The sequence below is a fragment of the Chrysochloris asiatica genome, unplaced genomic scaffold, assembly GCF_000296735.1.
Source record: "Chrysochloris asiatica unplaced genomic scaffold, ChrAsi1.0 scaffold00063, whole genome shotgun sequence".
Classification (NCBI taxonomy): domain Eukaryota; kingdom Metazoa; phylum Chordata; class Mammalia; order Afrosoricida; family Chrysochloridae; genus Chrysochloris; species Chrysochloris asiatica.
In genome coordinates, this window is record NW_006408581.1 from 13,545,082 (window position 1) to 13,557,301 (window position 12,220).

A 12,220-nucleotide genomic window follows, 5' to 3' on the forward strand; every position below is an offset into this window, starting at 1 on the left:
GGAGGGTCAGAGAAAAAGAGGAAGACCCCCAATGAGATGGGTTGGCCAAGTGGCAGCATTGATGGACTCAAGCATGACAACAGAGCGAGGTTTACCCAGAATAGGGCAGTGTTTCGTTCTGCTGTGCATAAGGTCACTATGAATTGGTACCAACTCGATGGCACCTAACAACAACAACAACAAACAAAGGTAAATACATATGCTAAAGAGATATTCTGTTGTTAAATGCTGTAGCGTTGGTTCAGATTCATAGCAACATTGTATAGGACTTATGAGGACTGACTGGTGGGCTTGAATTGGTGACTTTGAGGTTCAGTGTGGTCCAGTACCACACCAGGATCCCATCTATCTATCTATCTATCTATCTATCTATAGATATAGATATAGATATAGATAGATATATATATTTGTTGTTATGTGCTGTCAAGTCAGTTCTGGTTCAGAGTGACCCTGGCTAGAATCTATCTATATATCTATATATATCTATATATATATTTGTTGTTATGTGCTGTCAAGTCAGTTCTGGTTCAGAGTGACCCTGGCTAGATTTCCCAAGGCTGTAAATCCTTATGGGAGCAGAAAGCTGCATCTTTCTCCTACTGAGTAACTGATGGATTCAAACCATTGATCTTGTGGTTAGCAGCCCAATGCATAACACACTTGGCTACCAGGGCTCCATATATGCATATGTACTGTTGCTGTTAAGTGCTGTCAAGTAGCTTTTGAGTCATAGCTACACTGTATAGGATTTCAGAGGGATGGCTGGTAGGTTTGAGCCACGAACCTGTGATTAGCAAGGTCTAGTGCTCATCTTACAGCACCACACCAGGGCGCCTATTCATATATTTACATGTGCATATATAGATATGCTTTCTACAAGCATATTCACCAGTGCTGCATGTGCTGTAGGCATATCCAGACAAACATTAGAGCATGGAAGGGACACAGTTATGGAGACTTTTTAGAAACAACCAATACCTTACAGTAGTGAACTACTGGACTGTAAGCTGAAGATCATAGTCTCAGGGGACATTTAGATCAATTGGCATAACATAGTTCATAAAGATAATGCTCTACATCCTAGTTGGGTGAGTAGTATCAGGAGTCCTAATGGCCTGTGAGCGGTCATCTGTCTATGAGTAGCCAACCCAATCTATTGTCCTGTTTATGCCTGGAACAAAAAAGAATTAAGAAAACCAAAGATTCAAGGAAACAATTAATTCCAAAAAACTAGTGACTCACAAGACCCTCAGCCTCCACTGACCTAAGGCTAGAACAAGGTGCACAGCTACCACTACCAACTACTCTGACCAGGAAACAAGAGATGGCCCTGGTTAGAGATGGTGCAAAATGTAGAAAAAAATCAAATTCATGAAACACACCTGACTTACAAGTCCTAGAGAAACGGGAGATGATTGCCTTAAGACAACCTTCCAATTTAGAACAGAAGCCACTCCCAGATGCCACCTTTCAGCATAATATTAGATGGGTATATTAAAAAAAAAAAAAAAATCAATGAGGAATGTGGTCCTTTGAACAATCACAAGGGCAACATCTCCAAAAGCAAAGAAGAGACATTAGTAAGTGGCAGAGGAAATGAAGAGCTCTAGTGTGGTGCAGTGGGTTAATGCGCTGGACTGAAAAGTCTGTTTAACCACGTAAGTAGGCAGTTCAAGCTCACCAGTCAATCCTCGGCAACCCTATACAGGGTCGCTATGGGTCGGAAATGATTCAATGGCACCTAACTGCAACAGAGGAAATGAATGAATGAAAATGAGGAACTAAGGGTAGAAATGGGTAGAGTGTTGACATGTTTTGTGGACTGCCACCAATTTCATGGAACAACTTCTAGATGAACTACTGAATGGATAACTAATTTGCTATGTAAACATTCACCTAAAGCACAATAAAATATTCAAAATTCAAAAACAAAACATAAAAATATATATGGATAACAAAAGTCCAATTCACAACCATTTCTAAGGAATGGTGGAGGACTGAGTAGAGTTTTATCCTTTTTTGCCTGAGTTCATGCACAAGTAGACAGCATGAGTTTGTGCATGGTGTAGGCATGTGTTGGTGCACAATAGACGGCAGCTAACAACAACTTAATTGGCATTTGTTGTGGTAGACTAAACTACTATTCAAATTTCATACCACATAGGTGTCTAATTAATGCACATGATCATAAAGATTAGAAAATAATTCATAAATAGCCTTTAGCACCACCAAAGCATTATTGATATTTGTGGTGCTAAAGGCTAATTGGAACCCAGCTGATTCCAATTGATAGCCACACTACTCACAACAGAACACAACACTACCTGATCCTGCATGATATTTACAGTCCGTGTCATGTTTCAACCCATTTTTGCTGTGTTAGTGCATCTCCTTGAGGTTCTACCTTCTTTTTGTTGACTGTCTACCAAACATGATGTCCTTCTTGAAAGTCCAAAGTACGTTATCTTGAGTCTTGAGTCTCACCATCCTTTGTTCTAAGAAGCATTTTGTCTCTACTTCTTCCAAGATAGATTTATTTGTTCTTCTCGCAGTCTATATTCAATGTTCTTCCCCAACACCATAATTCAAATGCCTATTCATTGACCAGTTTTCACATGCATAGAAGGAATCTGAAAATACTATGACTTGAGGCAGACATATCTTATTCTGACAAGTCTGAACAAATGATTGACCAGGGCACTAGGCCACATACATGGAGAACTGAGGCTATCTCCTCCTCATCTACGTTATTAGAAAACAAGATTGAATGCTGGCACAGATATTTATTTTGATCATTATGGTAAACAATTACTTACTGTACCTCTCTTCTTACCTTTCTAGATGCATTTTTATCCAGTTACTTCTCCATTCCTAAACATAACCACAAAGGACTATCCTCTACTTTTTAGTGTATAAACCCTTGGCTTTCTGTGTTCTGTTTCTGAATCAGACTGCTAATCTCAAGGTCAGCCGTTCGAAACTACCAGCTGTTCCATGGGAGAAAGATGAGGCATTCTATTCCCAGAAAGATTTACAGCCTCAGAAACCCTGTACAGGGTCGCTATGAGTCGGAACCGACTCCATGACATACCACCACCACTACCACCACCTTGTGTATATGGAGTCCTAGAGTGGTGCTGTAGGATTAGCACTAGAGTGCAAACCACAAGGTCAGCAGTTCAAACCCACCAGCTGCTCCTTGGAAACCCTATATAGGTTGAACTAGTCAGAACCAACTAGACAACACTTAACAACTACCTGTGTATATGCATCTGGCTAAAACAAACATAAATCGTCACCACTAGGAAATTCTTATTGTTTCACTGAAGTAGAGCTGATAATTTCTTCCTCACCTTCTAACTTTTGTAGAAGTTGCAACTAAAGCTATTACTATAATTATCTATTTACCAAGCAAATATGAGTTCCTTGAAGGGAGAGGCCATGACTCACTACATTGTCTCTTTAATTTTGTGTGTTCTCAATAGAATAAGTACTCAATTTGTTGGACAAATGAATAAATAAAATACTGTTGTTGAGTCTGTTCCAACTGAAAGCGACCCTGTATAAGTTTTCCAGGGAGTGGCAGGTGGGTTTGAAATGCAGCCCTTTCACTTAGCCATCCAGTACTTATCCTACAGTGCCACACCAGGACTCTAATGAAAACACCAGAGGAAAAATAAAAAAATTAGAAACTAGAAAAAGGGATTGAGATTGTCAGTACATGCTTCATAAAGACAGTTTAAAGGGGAAGTAATTTACCCAAAAGCTTTCCCAATGCAAAATAATGAGCCTCAGTTTTGCTACATATTACAGACCTAGATTCCCAGGTTAGATAAAATCATACATTTGCTTGAGCAGTATGAAATTGCTGGTATTTGATCAATTTTGACCTATAAAATGGCAATTTCATATGGTTCATCTTAACACCGATCATTTGATGAAAAAATTCACCTCCATTATCCAACTCCTCTGGATAAGCTAGCATAATAAACCAGGCCACTAAATTCATGCTTAAAAGAAACATGATCCTTTTCTTTTCACAGTTACTCACAAGAAAAAACACTCCCCAGTGCCTACAAATATCAACTGGTTCTACAGTCAACGCATCACAGTTACCAAAGTACTAAAAGTAAATTCTAACAAAAGAACAGTAAAACAGTTTAAGTGTGAGTGAAGTATGATTGTCAGTGAGTTCAATGCCAATGGCTCTCCCTAATCTGTCATTTCCTATGATCACAGAAGGTTATTCCACTTTATAAAAGTGGCACAAAGGCAGACGCTGCTCTACCCAAGTCCCACAGGCTTTTACCTGCGGTAATGGTTACACCTGACATCTGCAGTTATCACACCCGATAGGGCGACTTTGCCTTCGTAAAGCTTTATCTTATAGTTCTCTGTATTCCTGATATACTTGAAATATTGGAACATGAAAGCTGCAGAAACAAACCCTTAGGTTAAATCTCTCTCTCTCTCTCTCTCTCTCTTTCTCTCTCTCTCTCTCTCTCTCTTTCTCTATGTGTATATATATATATACATGCTTAACCATACCAAGAGATTACTGCCTTGGAAAAGTAAACACCTTCTGAAGCATTTACTAACATTTGGTCTAAATGGTATTCTTTGCTGCTGTAAAAAAAAAAAAGTATCATAACTGATAAAGTTGATTGAGCTTTCATGGAAACATGAAAAATATCACACATATAAACTACTGTGTGTTCAAAACTATAGTAAGCACTATATAAATAATTGTACAATAGCTATAATATGTTGCTGTTGTTGTTAGTGCCGTCGAGTCGGTTCCGACCCATAGTGACCCTGAACACGGTTTCCGAGGCTGTAAATCTTTACGGGAACAGAAAGCCTCATCTTTCTCCCGCGGAGTAGCTGGTAGTTTCCAATTGTTGACCTTGTGGTTTGCAGCCCGATTCGTAGCCACTATGCTACCAGAATATATCCATATGTATATGCTTATTACAGATAAGAAGCTAGTAATAACATGAAATTATACAACTAGTAAAGGAGGTAGTGAGAATTCAAACTAGATAGGTCCAACTTCAAAGTTCACACTCTTAACTATGGCACCTTAAATTGTTGTTGTTGTTATGTGCCGTGGAGTCGGGTCCGACTCATAGCGACCCTGTATAGGGTTTCCGAGGCTGTAAATGTTTACAGGAGCAGAAAGCCTCATCTTTCTCCCGCGGAACTGCTGGCAGTTTCGAACTGCTGACCTTGAAGTTCTCAGCCCGATTCATAACCACTATGCTACCAGAGCTCCTTATGGCACCTTAAATAGGCCTCAATAAAATGAACTGAAATACTAACCTGAAGTGTAATTATAGCAGGTGAGTACATAGAAATGTGTTTGATTATAAGTTTTCACAGTAGCAAATGTTGAATTTATCTCTATCTATAAATTTGAAGTGGGACTATTCTGGCCATTAAGTCAAAAAGCAATTCCAAATATATGGAGACTGAAGACACAGCAGATGAATTAAGAAAGCAAAAATGAACCTTGCATAGCATACAATGCTGAGTTGGGAGAGAAATGGGTATAGAGTGGAAGAGAAAGGCTCAGAGGAAAAGTAGGAATCCTATCTCCTAATAGACAATGTCTCTTACTTTGTCATGTTTATGTTGTTGTGGCTGTTGATTTCACTCATAGTGACTCTGTGTTGGATTTCTAAGAATGGCTACCGGATTTGAATGCTAACCCTTTATTTACCCACCCAGAGCTTACCCTACTGCCATCTGTATGTCAGCATTGGACTTTCGTGGAATGTGACCTGTAAACCACAGCTTAGTCAACTTTCAAAAACAATTCAGAGATGTGAAACTAGAAATTTTCTGGATTGCTCATAAACACAATTACAATGGAAAGAAATGCGCTTCTGTTTTTACAAGGCCCCATCAATGACGGCTGTGATGATTACAGCCTCTGAGTTTCTCAGTCCCCAGGATCTGCCCCACCCACTTGGCACGTATGTTATGATGCTGTGCAGTGTTATTATACTGTTGCTACCATCACTGTTGCTAGCTGCCATCAAGTCAGTCCTGAACTCATGGAGCACCTCTACCCAACAGAATGAAATTCTGCTAGTTCCACTTCATCTCAATGATTGCTTGCCGATCTGACCCTCATGAGCCATAAGGTTTACATTCACCGATTCTCAGCAGATCACTAAATCTTTCTTCCTAGTCTGTCTTAGTCTAGTATCACGGCAACACACAAGTCTCCTCTGACAAAGGACAGAGCTAATGCATTGATGTGGATTGGGTCTCCTGGCATCGAATCACCACCAATGTCCATAATTATATTATTGTTTTTGTATCAATTTATACTCTATTGTATTAATATTATATTGTTATATAAGAGCCTAGGTAGAATAGTGGATTATGAACTGGGCTGCTAACTGCAAGGTCAGCAGTTCAAATCTACCAGCTGTCCCATGGGAGATAAATGAGGCTTTCTGCTCCTGTAAAGATTTGCAGCTTCAGAAATCCTGCATAGGGTCACTGTGAGTTAGAACCAACTCGAGAGCACACAACCACCATCACCATAATATATTATATTAATTATCCCTATGAGCAGGGGTCCTGGTGTGGTGCTGTGGGTCAATGTGCCAGAATGCAAAGCCATTTGAACTGCAAGGTTGTCTGTTCAAGTTCACCAACTGCTCCTTGGAAACCCTATACAGGGTCGCTATGGGTCGGAACCGACTCGACGGCACTTCACAACAACAACAAATCCCTATGAGCAAGAACTGTTTCTCTCCCAATGAGATCCAGATTCCTAGAACATAGAAATCAAGACACAACTTAGTAAATCCTTCACTAAGAAACAGCAGTTGGACATTGGTGGTATCTCTTTCTTAGGATAAACAGAAAGAGAAAAATCTTAGAGAAATTATATTTAAGTGTTTCTGAATAACAACAGTCCTAAGTAAGAATACTGTTTAATTCATTCCCCTCTCTCTTTCATTTGCACTGAAACAAATTATAAGCAAAGAACACTCTTTCTATTAAATGTCACTCTGGTGTAAATTAATCAGTCAAAGATGAAGAGTCATTAGTGGGAAATTCTGGAAGTCACAATCTTTGCAAAGCACACAAATAAATACCTAAACTTGTCTAAATCTTCTCTGTCTGGTTTATCTTAGTCAAAATTTGAATATATTTTGTTGATACTTCTGTAACCAATTTTGTTTAGTTTTCTTTCTGGGTTTTTTTCTTTTATTATTTTTCTTACTAAAGTATTGCTTCTAAATGACAAATGACGGCTTCCTTAAGCAAACTATGCCATTCTATTTTTCCTTATATTTTATTTATTTTGTTGTTGAAACTACATACAGAAAAACACACCAATCCAACAGTGTCTCCATGCATAATTGAGTGACAATGATAAATTCAAGTTTTGCGCTATTCTCAACCTACTTTTCTGAGTTGTTCCTTCCTTACTAATATGAATTCATCTGAAATATTAACAGTTAGTGTGTCTATACTAATGATTTAAATATCCAAAACTTACACGTTATATTCCAAAACCATAGAAGCTTTGTGATTTAAAAAACTAAACTTGATGACATATTTGCATTTAACAAAGGCCCAATATCAATAAGGACTCCTGATGTGGCGCTGTAGGATAAGCACTGGACTGCAAGGGTTTGAACTGCAGGGTTGGTGGTTCAAACTCATAAGCCTCTCCTCAGAAATCCTACACAGAGGCTCCGTGAGTCAGAACTGACTGGACAGCACTTAACAACAACAACAACAATACCAGTAATGGAATCCTGGTGTGGTGCTATAGGATAAGCAATGGACTGCTAACCACAAGGTTAATGGTTCAAACCTACCAAACTCTCCTTGGAAACCCTCTACGAGGTTACCATGAATAGGAAGAGACCTGACTGCACTTAACAACCATAATAACAATACCAGTAAGGAAATACAGAGGTTCAAAGTCTGAAAATCTCCAGAAATACCTCTCTTTAAAACATACACACGATTTTCTTCAAAAAAAAAAAAAATCTAAATATTGCTCAATTTTAAAAATGAGCCTATAACAAAATTCTCAGGACAATTCATTTAGACTTTTGAGGCTATAAGCAATGCTTTTTTTAAAAAAAAAACAAAAACAAACACCATAGTGTAAGTGTTAACATGTTAACACCAAGATTAATTTTTAATGAATTACTAATTCTGTTGTAATCAAAACTAGGAAACAAAGCATGAATTTAGGAACTAAACTGTACAACAGCAATTACATGAGTAGTGCCAAATAAAAAGAGAGAGAAAGGTAAGGAGAGAGAGAGAGAGGCAAGGAGGAGCGAGGAAAGAATAAAGTAGGAAGGAAGGTGAGGAAGGAAGTTGGAAAGAATCTAGGTCTCTGTTTTTTTTAAGTGAACTGCAAAAAGTGGGATAATCATCATGCCTTTGAGTCTTACTGGGGAGTGGCAGCTCACAAACCTACAAACAGGAATTGTTACAGTAAAGCAATTACAGTACTCTAATAGAAGGTCATGGATTTGCAATGAAAAGTCCCTTGAATTTCACACTATAGAGCTGTTAGTGGTAAATAATTGTACAACTGCATTTCCAATGATGGTGTCTCATTGCTGTGTTTGTTCTCTTCCCAGTGGAAAATATCTTGAGAAGCAGAGAGTGGCTAAGGGATTCAAGAGGAGGAAAACACATACCATAAAACATAATTAAAAATTGTGGAGGCTGCATATGACAAGAATAACCATAAAAAACAGATACAAACCAGCTGGCTGTTAACAACTTCTGAGTTATAAAAATCTTAAACCTGCTGTAAAGCACTCAATTCGATTTACATAACCACAGAGCTGACATTCCTTTTAGGCTCCTCTGTTGGGGATTATTTTGACATGTTTTAAGGCAGCATAAAAAGCAACTGTGAAAGGAAGACATGTATCATCTTACACAAGAATTCATTTCTGTCTTAAAACTGGACTTTCAGACTTGAATCTGATTTCATTTCTTGAACTGGAAATATCTTTAATGGATACTGGCTGTCTAATTTTACAGCATTATTTCATGTGCTCATATTTATAATCGCAGCAATGGTTTCTGTTTGGTGTAATCAAAATTAGGAAACAAAGCATGTCCCTATTGCATTATGTGTGTATTGCATTATGTGTATTCAATTTAGAGGCATTGCACATTTTAGCACAGTGGTACCCATCCAAAGACCGTGGTCTATAAGAAGGGAATAATATTTTGGTTAACCATGACTGAAATGAAACAACTATAATTTCTTAGGAACCTAATGATGCAGACACCATTCTACAAAACTAACATAGCTTGCTGAAGGGAATTAAAAATAAACAAAATAAAATAAAATCAATCATACATTGAGTGAAATTTTGATGTATAAATGCTGGCAGTTGAAATTGCCCAGAGCACAAAATGAGTTTTGCCATTTGATAATTTTCTTGATTCACTATGTTGCTACATGCAGGGCATTTTATGCCTGACTTACATTCAATCCAGTTACCTGTTTTATGTTAAAAAGAGTCATAATTATATTCAAGGATTTTGACCATCCATATAGCATGTAGGAATTTCAGCTTTGACATAAAAAATATGCATATCTATTTGAGGTTTAATCACTAAAATATATGTTTGGCAATCATCTGATCGAGGGTTGTAATAAGTAAAAAAAAAAAATTCAATTTTCACTTGAAATTAGTTAAGTCAATGTATTAGGGTCGTGAGGCACCAATGGCTTCTTTAAATGAGAAGATTAGAAAGAGCAGAAGCATTGAGTTATGGGTTCAAATCCTTACGCAGGTGTGGCACTCTAGGATAAGCTGTCAGTTTTAGGGTCAGACGGAACTGCAATGTCAGCAGTTCAAACCCACCAGTTGTTTCTTGGAAACCCTATACAGGGTCGCTATGAATTAGAAATGATTCAACAGTACTTAATAACAGCAATCTTGAGCAGCCAGGTGGTGAGCTCCAATCTCCTCTCCAATAAAATAGTATTTTATTATTTTCTAGAAAAAAGTAAATGCACACTTAAAACATAAATTAGAATTGCAATGTAACTGTAAAATACACGAATCGGGCTGCGAACCTTAAGGTCAGCGGTTCGAAACTACCAGCCGCTCCGCGGGAGAAAGATGAGGCTTTCTACTCCTGTAAGGATTTACACCCTCGGAAACCCTGTACAGGGTCGCTATGGGTCGGAACCGACTCGACGGCACTTAACAACAACAACAACAACTTAATATGAGGTGTAAGCTGATTTTCATAACATTAGGTTACCTTAGAGACAGGTACATATTGAAAAGAGACTGAAAAAGTATAGACACTAAAGTAAGGTAGGCAGCCTTTATAAGTGCAGCTGAAATTAAATAATAAGGGCTTGAACAATGTGGATGGAATTCAGAATGGAAGTAATAGAAAAATTAAAACAATAATCAAAGCAAAATGTACACGATTCAAAAATGTTAACAGCTGCCATATACTGAACCTTGTCTCTGTGCAAAGAGCTTGCAGGTAAAAACATGATCTAATTTGACCTTCACATCCACTAAGATTGGAGGCCAGATTAAAAACAGTTAAATTGCATGTTCTCTAGTCTGCATATTTTTTTAAATCACTGCTAACTAAAACAAGGCAATGAGTAGAGAGTTGTTGTTGATGTTAAGTGCCGTTGAGTTCGTTCCAACTCATAGCAACCCTGTATAGGGCTTCCGAAGAGCATCTGGTGGGCTTGAACAGCTGATTTTGAGGTTCAAACTTCAAATTGACATTGCAATTCAGTGCTTATCTTATAGTACCACAGTCAAGGATTGTATGGGCAAAAGAGTGGGTTCAATTTTAGTCATCAATAATTTCAAAATGACAAGAGAAAATCCAAGTGCAAATATCTAATATTTAGTTATGGATATAAAATGATTTGGATTAAATTCTAAATAAAAATGATAATGAAATAGAACATATAATCATTATACAACATACATGAAACAGATAAAAGCAAAAGAATAAAACTGTAAATCTCTATATAAGGTTACTGGAAAAAGACATCAGACTTGGTAGAGTAGAAGGTCAGAAAAATAGGAATACCCCCAATGTGATAGATTAACATACTGGCTCCAACAATAGACTCAAACATAACAATTTTGAAGATGATCCAGGATCATGTAGTTTTTCGGGTTTTTGTGCACAAGGCTGCTATGTGTTGAAACAACTCAACAGCACCTAATAACAACAATAAAAGTGTCTATGGGCAGGAGGCTAGTTCGCAGAATGTGCCTTTTGGGCATTTACAAATTGGCTAAAGGAGCTTTGTAACACTTTTGTTACTGTGTCAGAGGCCAAGGGGGTCATGTGTTGGAGAGGCTGAAGACAAGATTGAAGCATGATTGCAGTAAGGCAGAGAAGATGCATTCCTGAGTAGAGAACTTCTTCATCCTGAGTAGTTTCTGATCTAGAAGGAAGTACTCTGTTGACTTCCTTAATAAATCCCATAATTGTGAGTATTGTCTACAAATTCTGTATGGTCACTGCAATGGATTATCAATTCCAGATTGAAGCAGAGAGGGCTGGGAGGTGGGGATTGATGTCAGAATAAGTTAAATAAAGTTGTAGGGTGGAGGCATATCTGAACTCCGCCTTATTAGGAACTGCCTTGCGCTGATTTTGAATATGATACTCCTTCCTCCTTGTGAAGCCAGAAGAAGTCAGACATGACTCCCACATGGTTTTTGCACCCTTGCTAGATATTCAAAGACAATGACCATGCTCCTCAGCCTATAGTCTCAGTTTTTCTCCAAACTCTTCACTTCCTTCAAACAATCCTCATGAAATCACTTCTAGATCTGTTTACTCAATTTGGAAAATTGCTATCTATCATGGTCCTTCAAGACATGATAACCAAAAATAGACACAATACTGTTTCAGTAGCCTAAGCAAGCAAAACTGCTGCCAAAATAGTGCAATATGTAGAGCTCATTAGCATCCAAATAATTTATTACATTTAAAAAGGATTTAAGTGGTTCACCATATTGGCAACAGCACATTAAAGTTTTATTTGCAGATGTAAATATCTTAATATAGGTTGAAAACACCACGTGCAATTGTTAAAATGTCCTGGGTGAAACAGTTTGGTGATTACATTTTTTTCAAATGTTATCATCCAAAAATAGTGAGCTAAACTGGTCACTTCTGATACTTTGCAAGCATGCAAGACTGT

General features: G+C 37.8%; 1 protein-coding gene across 1 annotated transcript in view; it reads right to left on the reverse strand.

Annotated features, from left to right (window-relative positions):
- Nucleotides 1–12,220, reverse strand: part of DACH1 (dachshund family transcription factor 1) — a 601,285-nt gene that overhangs the window by 296,648 nt on the left and 292,417 nt on the right. The gene's annotated exons all lie outside the window — the stretch shown is intronic.